The sequence below is a fragment of the Lygodium microphyllum genome, chromosome 8, assembly GCF_053477565.2.
Source record: "Lygodium microphyllum isolate KBCC chromosome 8, Lygodium_microphyllum_v1.1.10, whole genome shotgun sequence".
Lineage (NCBI taxonomy): Eukaryota > Viridiplantae > Streptophyta > Polypodiopsida > Schizaeales > Lygodiaceae > Lygodium > Lygodium microphyllum.
The window spans coordinates 5,052,011-5,064,894 of record NC_141142.1 but is presented as its reverse complement, the minus strand read 5'-3'; the positions used below and the strand labels follow the sequence as shown (position 1 = coordinate 5,064,894).

Sequence of the window (12,884 nt, the reverse complement as noted above, 5' to 3'; positions counted from 1 at the left end):
TTGTTTCTTTGAGAATGTTATGTCTCACTTTAAATGTGTGTCATTATTTTTGTCTTTAAAGGGCATTGAGAGTTGGCCATGTGGACATAAAGATCAAGAAGGGAAAGAAAGAGGGGTTGAAACCATGTTAAGCAAATGATAATGTGAAGTATGTGAGGTCTATGGGAGAGGTTGTTAAAGAGGAGGCAAGGCTAATAAGGGTTAGTCACATGAAGCTTTTATTATGTTATATAAGCAAAGTAGAACATAAGAATAATCTCTTATGTTAAATTTGTTTTTCCTTAAAGGTTAAAAATATGATCAAAAAAATAAAATTCACCTCTATCTAATGACGATCAAAGTAGGTGGGGGAACAAGTGCCACATGCAGTTTTTATTTAATATTGGCTAATGGATTTTTTCTTAAAATTATGATAACCCTAAGTGTAAACATGTGAGTAGTTTTGCAATTGGAGGATGAAGTGGTGCAGATCTTGACTAGGAGGAAGAGGAGTCCGAGAAGATTAGGTGGTGACATAAGAGAGGATTGCTTAGGATGATGATGAAGAGAAGGCCATTGTGGTGAGACAGATTGCTAGGGAGTGGATAGTCATGGTGGAGGAGGGATATTGTCGAGCGGAAAAGCAAAGAGGAAAGGAGGGATGCTACTTCCATGGCCATCGTCAGAGGATGGTTGCAATGGCTGTTCTACCAAGCAGGGAAGCATGAGCCGCCAGCTCTAGATGAGGTAGGAATGATGGGGAAGAAAGGGCTGAGGGAGGAGATAATAAGAGGCATCATTGCTTTGCTGTATGGTGGAGAGGGGTATAAGAAATATGGAAGATTGTGAGGAGGACTTATTCATCTTTCCTTCTACGACAATTTCATCCGCTTCTTCTTTTGCGAGTATCCCTCCACAAATGTGGTTCCCTTAAGAAAATGTATCGGTTATTGTATCACCATTCATCATCTCCTTCTTCTGCCCCTTCAATCCCCGAGGGCCTCCGCCTCCCCCAGATCCTTTCACTCCTATTCCAACAACGGTTGCTAGGCATCCCGGTTAGGCCTCACCTTTCTTCTTGTGGCCTCCATCATGACATGCTCTTCCTCAATCTTATCTCACAATCTGTCTCCTCAATTTGCATATGAATAGTTTTAACATCCCCACAGGAAGGACTCTGCAATGCTTGTATCGCATCTTTGGCAGATGCTTGAGGTGGGTGAAACACCAGGTGGAGGAGAAGGCGTGAGACATGGCGAGTGGAGGATGAGATCTAGGGGAGTGCTTCTTCTATTTTTTTCTACATTCTATCTTTTCAGTTTGGGATGGGAATGACCTCTTTCTTCCCTTTGCTTCCTCCTCCTCCTCCAATCTTCTGCATCTTCTTCTGTGTTTTTGAGGTGCCAACGGCTGGTTGGTGGCGATGCTTGGCTGTTACCCAGAAGTAGCTTGATCTCTTCCTCCTCCTCCTCCTCCTCCTTCTTCTTCTTCTAGTTGTCCTCTTTTGGGTCCATTCAAACGCATTTGCCTCTAGTGTGGCTCAGGAGGATTCGCCTGTGTGGAGAGAGTAAAAGGCTTCCATGGATATGGAGGAGGCCATGTGGTTGATGGAGAAGAGGAGAAGGTTGTGGACAATGGCTTTTTCTTCTTCTTATGGTTCTTTTTCTGTCTCTCTTCTTGGATCTTTGTATTGACGGAGATATGGATGATAAAGAGGAAGGATCTCTTTCTCCTTCCATCTTCTTCTTCTTCTTCGTCTATTATTTGAAACGTTTGAAGCAGCCTTTAGTTTCTGTCTCTTTGTTGCAACAAATTTTGCCGCTACATCATATTTGTCCATTGCAATGATCAAATTGCAAAGCCCTTCAGCTCTGCCGTGCTGGAGCATTAGTAGCTCTTTCTAGTGTGAAATCTGGGTTGCCAATATAGTTTTGCCAAACTTAAGATTCTTCACATAGTTTATATCATTTGCAGACAGTGTGTCAAGTGTTGCTAATGCTTCTTCAAGTATAGGCATTGTGCTTGCCAATGCAACTTCACATTCATCACGTATAACTTTTTCTTTGGCTGCTTGTTTGCTAGCTTTTGCTTCATCACGTTGGACAATCAACATTTTTTTTTTGATTCAACTACCTCTTTTTTCTTTGTTTCCACTTTCATCATAAGCTTCTTAACCTCTTCCATTGTGGTGATCAGTTTGGGTTTCAATTAGGAGCAATAGGACTTTCCGCTCTTGTTCTTCATTTCGTATTTCTCTCTTTTCAATCTTGAACCGCGGGTAAGGGTAGTTAGTTGGACAAAGGACCATATTGAAGTTTGGGGGAAAAGGCTAAAGATGTGAGCAGCTTCTTCTTCTTCTTTAACAGAGAGTTCCTCAAAGTTCGTAAGGTCTCTCTTAAACTTTAGTTGTTGAGATCAGCTTCTTCCTTGGCTAGTTCGTAAGGTCTCTCTTAAACTTTAGTTGTTGAGATCAGCTTCTTCCCTGGCTACGCACCAAAATGACAAAAACCCTCCCACGAACAGAAACAACCACAAAACCAAGGTAGAAGCATGCAAAATCTATGCACATGGCTGAGCCATTAATCTCAATACAAGAAATAATCACAAATCTAGTACTTAACAATGAACAAAATCATCATCATCATCTTCATCTTCCATAACTTTAGTTGTACAAGAGAAAAGAGCAAAGGGAAAAGAGGAATTTCTACACAAAAGACAGAGGAGAGAGAAGAGAGAAAGATTGGCACCATAAAGGGAGAATGTATGAGTCTTGGAAGAAAGGAGAGAAAGAGGCACATAATCAGCCGTGCACTCCACCCCACATTGTCCCCAAAAGAGACACAACCTTTCATATTTTTATTGTTTCTTTGATTTTTTCCACCCCACCTTTTTCCCAAAAGACACACAACCGTTCATATTTTTATTGTTTCTTTGATTTTTTTTGATACATTTGTATTCGTAAGGCTTTAGCCTTCTCATTTCAAATCTTTCTAACCTTTTAGAAATGCATGTACGTACATGTTTGTGTATACTATTTATTAATGATGGATGTGGATGTGGCCCCCCCTCCCATATAGGATGTATTTTAGTGATTTTGCAACAAATGAATATTATTTCCTTTGCAAAAGATGAAAGTGTGATATATGCATGGACATTTTTGTGCCTTGTTTTTATTCTTCTTTTGGTGTTATCACCAATGCTAGTCAAATTGCAGCATTTAAGGCTAATTTACAACAAGCCTTTGCCATGATAGAGTCTACTTCACTATTATTTGGGTATCCAATTTGCCACCATTGAGGGGGGCATCATTATGACATGCCCAATCTTTAGTTTGCTGTCTTTTAGTTGCACAAATTTATGCACAGCTCTTCAATACTTCGTTGACAGGAAATGAAGGGTGTGTTTCGGTAGGCACAGAGGATCTTGGCCTTTTCTACAAGGCTGATTCTTCACTCTCTTTGCATGGATATTTTGACAATGATTGGGTTGGATGTTTAGATTTTCGGGTCTCTCATAGTAGCAACTACTGCTTCTTGGGTGCATCTCTTGTTTCTTGATTCAACAATAAACAAACTACAATTCCTACTTCTAGTTGTAAAGTTGATTACAAAGCAGTGCTCATAGCCACAATGGAGTGTGTTTGGCTTCGCAAGCTACTTGCAAATCTTCATGCGCATCAGACGGCTCTGACACTTATCTACATTGAAGTCAGAGTGCTTAAGCCATTGTGTGGAACCTAGTGTTTCATGCTGACACAAAGCATATAGAAGTTCATAACCATTATGTTTGTGAGTGGATGTCAGCTAGACATATGGAGTTTTCCTATATACTCACTGAAGACAACTTGCTAGATCTTTTCACAAAGGGCCTTCCTCCACCAAAGTTCCACGCTTTTTGGCAAGCCTTGTTTGATTCCATTTGTTCCATGATCTGTCATACTTTGTACTGTTATAGGTTGCTATATTCACTTGGATGAACTTGTATAACCACGACCTTATATTTCCTTTTATTTTCTAGGATTTTGTCATTGTTCCTAGATCAGTTTCCCATTTCATTGAGGGGGTTTTGTAGGCCATGTCATGGGCTATGCGTTGATGCACTTTGTGTTAGAAGTGGTGCAGCAATGGAAGCATAGACAAGTGCTGAAATAAATTGCTGAACACAAGACAGAAGAGAGAAAACAGAAGAACATTGCAAAGGAAGAGAACTTAGAGACATGTTTGGGAAATGGAATCCATATACCAAACACGAGAATGGCTCGTACAACAGTGAGTCACTGGCTACGTGGGCATTGGCACCGACTCCTCTCTCCAATATGAAGATCACCTAAAGAATGATGATGACTAAATGGGAGGAGGAGCTACAGAATAAATAAGCCCAAAATCAAATAAGGCACCTGGTCAGCCAACATTTAATGCTGGCTGACTGGCATAAAATGCCACAAATGTCACATAAAAATCACTAAAATAATGCCTAAAATATAGACTAAAATGCCAAGCCCATTAGCATGCATAGACTCACACATGAGCTGACAATTCTACAAACACCCTCCCTCAAATCATGGGTGATTTGATACAATACAATGATAATGACTCATCACAGTCCTCCGTACAACAGAGAACCACTAGAGTAAAACCATGGATACCCAAGTAGTAGGTGATCAAGCCACCATCAAGGTGCCTCAGAGAGAACTTGATATCGATGTTGATCATACCAATTCCTAAAAATAGAGAAGAGTCATAACAAATCTCTATGTTTATCAACAATGTCTTGCAGTAGCATATAAGACCATCTTGTAAAAAATGCCTCTAAACATATGTGACCATGGATTCCCTGCCTTTGGCTAAGACTGCCAAAATGTCCCCTCATGTGAACTCGGACAATCCTGCTCTTTGTCAAAGAAATAGCCCATCATGAACCTGGATGTTAATCCCAGCTCTAGGATTTAAGCCTACTAGACTTCGATTGATGCATTAGGGACATCCCTCTCTGGAACATGTGCACTTGTATACCTATATAGATGAGACTCAGCTGCCCCATCTCACTACCCTCTCACACTCTCTCTGGCATTGGAGAGTCGTGAGGGATGACTGCATCACCTGGACTAGAAAGCAGTAGAGAAAGGGGCAATCAAGCCCTTCCCTCGGTTCGAAGAAGTGGATCCTTGCCGCTCCTTGAACTTCCCCTTGGCCAGAGGATCGGAGTCGGAGTCCAAGGAAGAGGACAACTGGTTGCAGGAGTCCGCATTCCACTTCTTTTATTTCTTCTTCTTCTTCTTCTTCTTCTTCTTCTTCTTCTTCTTCTTCTTTTTCTTCTTCCGTGAGGTTGCTAACTCCTTGCTGTCCTTCTGTAAATGTCCCTTCTTACCTAAGTGAGAACACTGACCTTGCGACTTCTTCATTCTGTCACCCCTCTATGAAGCTGTAAAGGCCTCACTGGAACCTCCATAATGAGATGGAAGCCTCCCCTGTAAACACAATGATGCCTCATGCTCAAGTAACATTAACGACTTATGTGTAAAGCTCACAAGAGTAGAAGATGTGTGCACCCGCAAAGCATTCACCACTCCATCAAACTTTGGGGGGAGCTTGTAGAGTACCGTTTCCACTAGATGTGCCTCTAGAAGGGCAGATTGCAACACTGTAAAGGAAGAGAACTCAAAGATACGTTTGGGAAACGGAATCCATATACCAAACATGAGAATGACACGTACAATAGTGAGTCACTGCCTACGTGGGCATTGGCACGGACTCCTCTCTCCAACATGAAGATTACCTAAAGAATGATGATGACTAAATGGGAGGAGGAGCCACAAAATAAATATGCCTAAAATATGCCAAATAAGGTAGCTGGTCGGTCAACATTTAATGCTGGTTGATTGGCATAAAATGCCACAAATGTCACATAAAAATCACTAAAATAGTGCCTAAAATACGGACTAAAATTCCCAGCCCATTGGCATGCATAGACTCGCACATGAGCTGACAATCCTGCTAACACCCTCTCTCAAATCATGGGCGATTTGATACAATACAATGATAATGACTCATCACAGTCCTCCATACAATAGAGAACCACTAGAATAAAACCATGGATGCCCAAGTAGTGGGTGACTAAGCCACAGTCAAGGTGCCTTGGAGAGAACCTGATATTGATGTTGATCGTACTGATTCCTGAAAATAGAGAAGAGTCGTAACAAATCTCTATGTCAACAATGTCTCGCAGTAGCATATAAGACCATCCTGTCAAAAATGCCTCTAGATTTATGTGACCATGGATTCCCCGCCTTTGGCCAAGACAGCCAAAGTGTCCCGTCGTGTCAGCTCGGACTAGGAGCCAATCCTGCTCTTTGTCAAAAAAATAGCCCATCATGAACTTGGATGTATATCCCAACTCTAGGATTTGAACCTACTAGACTTCGGTCGATGCATCAGGGACCTCCCTCTCTAGAACGTGTGCACGTGTATACCTGTATAGATGAGGCTCGGCTGCCCCATCTCACTACCCTCTCATACTTCCTCTCTGGCATTGGAAAGTCCAGGAATGACCGCATCACCTGGACTAGAAAGCAGTAGAGAAAGGGGCGGTTAAGCCCTTCCCTTGGTTTGAAGAAGTGGATCCCTGCCGCTCCTTGAACTTCCCCTTGGCCGGAGGATTAGAGTTGGAGTCTAAGGAAGAGGACAACTGGTTGTAGGAGTCTGCATTCCACTTCTTCTTCTTCCGTGAGGTTGCTAACTTCTTGTAGTCCTTCTATAAATGTCCCTTCTTACCTCAGTGAGAACATTGAGCCTTCCACTTCTTCGTCCTGTCACCCCTCTATGAAGCTGTAAAGGCCTCATTTGAACCTCCATAATGAGATGGAAGTCTCCCCTGTAAATGCAATGATGCCTCATGCTCAAGCAACATTGACGACATATGTGGCAAAGCATTCACCACTCCATCAAACTCCGGGGGGAGCTTATAGAGTACCGTTTCCACTAGATGTGCATTTGGAAGGGCAGATTGCATGTCTCAAAGCTAGTCCTGTACATGTGTAACACGGATAAAAAATGACTGAATGGTGTTCTTTGGCTCAAACTTCATTTGCTAAAGTTGTCCATAAAGGGTCACAACACGCATGGGGAAAAGGGCCTCGTACATTTGTAATCTCAACCATATTTCTCGTGATGTCTGGCAAGAGGTAACCGTTGGTAGAACTAATTTAGAAATACATTGAAGTAGTGCAGAAATTGCATGTGCATCGTCCGAATCCCATGTAAACACAGCTTCAGCTTCCTCATGGTTGTGCTCATCAAAATCTTCGGGAAGAGGAAAAGGACGTTGAGGCTGAGGAATAGCTCCACATACAATATACCAAATCCACTTCTACATAAACTAGGCTTTCATCACAACACTCCATGTAAGATAGTTAGGTCTATGTAACTTATCATCTGTGGAAGTGCATAGAAGAGCCATTTGGAGAGGATAAGAAGAGAAGATAGAGAATAGAAGGTATATAGAGAGAGAATATAGCCAAACCAATAGCAAAGACTTCACAAAATGAGAGTTCACATGTAGTGTAACAAAAAATTTGACAAAAAATGAAGGCCAACTACTGTAAAATGAAGGAAAAAAGTAAAAAATTGCCAAAAATAGCAAAAATGGCTTGTAGTCATCTAGCGACAATTAGGGACAGAAGATGAAAAATGCAGGTTGAGGGAGCATTTAATGCAGCAAATTGATAATTGCAGTTTGGAATCCAGGTGTAGGGTGAAAATGCAAGTTGTTGGTTTGAAAAACACATGCCTAATTAGCAAGGGGAGAAAGACATGTAATCATTAGAAAAATTGCAGTAGGAACCTAGATCCTACAATTTGATACCATGCCAGAAGTGATGCGGCAACAGAAGCATAGACAAGTACTGATATAAATTGTTGAATACAAGACATAAGACAAAGAAAATAGAACACTGCAAAGGAAGAGAACTCTGAGATGTGTTCGGGAAATGGAATCCATCTACCAAACATGAGAATGATGCATATAACAGTGAAGCACTGGCTGTGTGGGCACTAGCACTGGTTCCTCTCTCCAACAAGAAGACCACTTGAAGAATGATGATGACTAAATGGGAGGAGAAGGAGCCACATAATAAATAGGCCCAAAATATGCCAAATATGGCAGCTAGTTGGCGAACATTTAATGCTGGACGACTAGCATAAAATGCCACAAATGCCACACAAAAATCACTAAAGTAATGCCTAAAGTATGAACTAAAATGCCCAGCCCATCTAGCATGCATAAACTCACACATGAGCTGACAATCCTTCTAACACTTTGATCCATGATCCAGGCTTGGGTCATGAATCAAAGTGCAACATCAATATATAGCCCATGATATGGCCTACACATAAGGTGCTGAAGGAGGAGGCAGTGAAATCGGATAACCTTGACCAACTGTCGTCTTTAACATTGGAATATAACTAGAAGATCCACTAGGAATAGCATCTAGGCAAACCGTGGTACCTGTCACGAGGACATGGAATTTTATTGCTTTGCTTAGCATTTGATTAAAAGTTAATCGATTAAAAGATTAACTGTGCTATTCTAACTTACACATGTGAGGTGCAAGTTAATTATTTCATAGTGTGGGACCTAGGACCCCGAGATATCAAATGTTGCTAAAGGAAAAAATTGTAATAAGTTATGCGTAACAAGTACTAGGTGGTACGTGGTATCAAATTTGGGCCTAGACCAATTCATTGGCTACTAATGTCAGTGGGTGGTGACATTAGAGACTAGGTATTAATTAATCAGTTAATGTCAATCTAGGGGTCAATAACTGCTTAGGGACACTTGGGAGACAAATTGGCCCAACCAATTTAATTATTGGTCGGTTGATTTTTTTTTTTGGACACTAGAATAATTACTAAATCAAATTTTTAGAATTAATATTTTAAAAATTAAATATTAATAAGCTGGATAAAGTTGAAAAATGGGATTAAAGGCTGCCACTTGGCAAGACTTGCCCATGCAAGTGGAAAAGACATTTTTGAGGCTGGGGGGAGAGAGAGAGAGAGAGAGAGAGAGAGAGAGAGAGAGAGAGATTTTTACGAAAAAAAAAAGAGAGAGAGTTGAGATGGAAGGTAACTGTGATGGAGGGCTGGTTGAACAAGACACCTTTCAAATGCAAGGTCTTTCTTTGGAGGGTGATGATTGGTGGTCTTCCTCTTGCTTCAGCCCTTTCCAAGCGTCGAATCTCCAACAGCAATTGTTTCTTTTGCACCATGAGTTTGGAATCGGCCCGTCATCGATTTATTTCTTGCCCTCTCGCTAAGAAAATCTGGTCACTCTTGTCAGCGGTTTGGCGAGCAGTGGTTGGTTTCTCGCTAAGCCCTTTTGATTGGGTTTTTGTGCGGCCCAAATACCCCACACCGGCTCAGTCGCATATGAAGATCTTGTTTCACTTTCTCAAATACTGGGGCTGTTGGCACAATTGGACCATTCAGAATGCTTTTCTTTTTGATTCAGCCTCTAATGTTCAGGGACATATTGCTAGGCTTAAAGGTCTCTTGCATTGGCAGATAGATCTCATTTGGCACTCTGACTTACTCCCTCGGGAGGACTTACTTCCCTGGCATATGGCAATTTCCTTTGCGTTTTTGCCATGACTTTTGTAACTCTTTTGTCGTTTAGTACTTTATAAATATAACATCCTTTACAAAAAGAGAGAGAGAGAGAGAGAGAGAGAGAGAGAGAGAGAGAGAGAGAGATCATTTCAGCCTTGTGTAAGCTGAGAGAGACATACAGAAGGCTGCCATAGCTGCTACAATAGTTGATATGCCATTTCTAGCTAGCAAGGGACCCTTTTGGAGCTGGTGACATGCCTTGAAGAGATTATAGTAGTAGGTGGCATTAGTTTGAGAGTTTTTTATCCAAATAAACATCATATTCGGTGTGTTCCATCAATGGAGATAGCGTTAATGACTGTTTAGACAGGGCAGCATCTGATTTCTTTCATTTTCTTGCGATGGAAGTTTGAATCTCTCTCTACAACATTCTCTCTCATCCCCCTGCTATCTCTCAAGTTCTCAGCAGAGTCCTACCATGGCCTCTTACATGGGTGCATCTGCACCACTTGGATGTGAAAACACAGAGATCCTAAGAGGCAAGGATGTACCTACGTTTGTAGAAGCCCCTAGCATGGTGTGAGATTGTACATGTATGTAGTGAAAGGTGATGTGAACTAGGTGTGAATGTTGAGTGAGATGTAGTAGAAGAGAAGGGTGGGTTGGCTGGATGGAAAAATGAGGTGTAGATGGAATGGAAGTGAATGGAAATTCATTTTTAGAAAATTGAAAATTAGATGATGATTTTGAAATGATAATGCACCAACTTCATCTTGTTTTGAGATACAAAACTCGAAGAAAAACTGAAAGGAGTGTGGTTACTTAAATTTTTTCTTATATGCACATCTTCTTGTGTTTACATACAAAACCAGTCCTTTTCAGGACTTGGAATTGAACAAACATTTTGAAGATTTCTTTCTTCTTGACCGCTACTAATGCCTTGCATGGAAGCAGAAACGATAGGTGCTGAAACATAAGTAAAAGCATGCATATCTGCCACCAGAGTAGATGGAGGAGAAGAAAGTAAAGGTTTGTACTCCATGTTGGTTTCTCCAATAGGATGGCTAGTCCCAAATGGAGGTTCTATCCTTCATGCAAAATCAATAGTCTTGTGCACCAAACCTAAAGGGGAATGATCAATGTTACCTTCAAGTTGTTGTTAAGCTCGATGCACAAGGAGAACTTGGCCCGGGAAATCTCATAGGGTCTCTAGATTCCATGATAGTCTGATGCCTCTCCTCCAGTGTTGAAACCTTGTTGGGCAAGTTGTGAACCACTCTTGCTCGGCTCTAGGCATAGGATGCTTTGGAGACTAAAGTGATGTGGAAGTGTTCAAAGCCATCTTCCCTTTGATAGTTCTTGTTTCTGATGTTGATGAGCTTTCTCAATCAAGAGCCTATGTTTCTTTAGAGAGCACATGGCTATGTTTCTTTAGATAGTTCTTGTTTCTGAGGACGAGCTTTCTTGATCAAAAGCCTATGTTTCTGTAGAGAGTACTTGGCTCCGATACCATAAACACACTATGCAATGTGAATACTGAACCTAGAACTCTCGTGCATCTGAAGGACTGAGGTAGAGGGTATGAGCTGGAGAGTGTGTTGTACTTTGTATGGATCCTGAAATGTAGTAGACAACCTCTGAATGTGTACTGCAGCAGCAAACACAGATCTGGAGAGTCTGGATCAGGCTGGACATGATAGGGACACCTCGAATGGCGGGCCGCAGGCTGAAAACTGATAGAATGAAGTGGATGACTGCTGCAATCTGAAAATGAAGCTGCAGGTGATGTCTTGGCAGGTTGGGGACAGCAGCAATAGTGCAAACACAGGCTGTGGATGCCTGGCTGCAGCAAAATGCAGATGTAGATCACTCAGAAGCAGCAGATAAAGGCCGAAAACTGCTGCCTGATGGCTGATGGACAGTCTCTATCAGTAAATGCAGGCATGGAGGGCTGAGAACTGATGCGGATGGCTGATGGAAGGCTGATAGTGGATGCCTGGCTGATGGACTGCAAACTCAAACTGAGATATCCATTGGGAAGGGGTGTGGGCTGAGTGGTGGGCAGCATGTGTGTTTATAGATGAGTGGATCCTTCCAAACCAGGGTTTGACATGTGGGACAAACATTTTTACACAGGTTTTGGTGCATATTGTTAAAGCATACCATTTATCATAATTTGATCTTGCCATTTCATAGCCTAATTTTGGCTTGGAGGGTTAGATGGAAGTGGTCAAGTGAAAGAAGCTCTTGATTTTATCCAATTTGCTAGATTTTAAGTTATCAAGTTAGACTATACCTTTTTGAACCTTGAGGCAAGCTCTCTGTGAAAAAGAAAAAAACAAGATCCATTAAAAACAATAGTTCTTGACCTTTCATGCAAGAAATAAATTCCATTCCAATAGTTTCTTTGGGGTTTAAATAGGCATCCTTTCTATTATAACTAACATTGTTTTATAGCATGACATTTTAAAGTATTATAGTTGCCGGAATGGTAAACAGGTCTGGTTTTTTCAAGGAATCACGCTACAAAAACCGGCTAACAAAAATATTCCTACACAATAAGAAAATATGGTAATAGATAAGGCAAGAGAAATGGGATCAGTCTTTCCTAATGTGCCTAAATCCACTATGTATTTGATATAAATTCAATATATTTCTTGAAACACAGTTAGAGAGGGAAGGCTGAAAATGTCCAGCAGCCCTGTCCTTTTTATTTGCAACTTGTGTTTCCCATTGAGGTAAGTTTCTTTTGTTTCCTTGCAAGTGCTTGCAAAGCCACCGCTGAATTGTGTTCATCATGTTAGAGCAGACTTTTGCCTATGAGCCATTGAAATTGGCTGCTATCATCTAATATGGGAATTTTTTGCATGGGAAACTCTTGTTTCTTGAAATAACAAACTTTTTTTTTTTCGCAATTAAAATGTGGCTAATTATATTACTCAAAATGCTGATTACAACGGAGTGCTCATACTCAACAGACTAGTTGGAGCTGATGCAAAGTCACGAGTACATCATGTATACAAGCCTCTCAAAGCTGTCTGGGGGCAAGAAGCCATGGAGAGGGGATGTATCGCCATCTGGGGCTGCCTGCCTGCATCATGAAGAATAGGTCCTGGCTGCCCCAGGTGCACAAAAAGTGAAAACGGAGCTCTTGACGTGCTCGAGACTCGCCCTGCACCTGGTCCCACCAACCGCGGAGGGAGTGGATGATGGAAGTCCAAAGCTCAACCAAAGTCGCCTATACTGGAAGGCACTCCCCGCCAAAAACCTCCTGACAATGTGCCTTCCAGATGTGCCATC

General features: G+C 41.5%; 1 long non-coding RNA gene across 3 annotated transcripts in view; it reads left to right on the top strand.

Moving 5' to 3' along the window:
* Positions 1 to 12,884, top strand: part of LOC148031922 (uncharacterized) — a 54,423-nt gene that overhangs the window by 12,109 nt on the left and 29,430 nt on the right. The gene's annotated exons all lie outside the window — the stretch shown is intronic.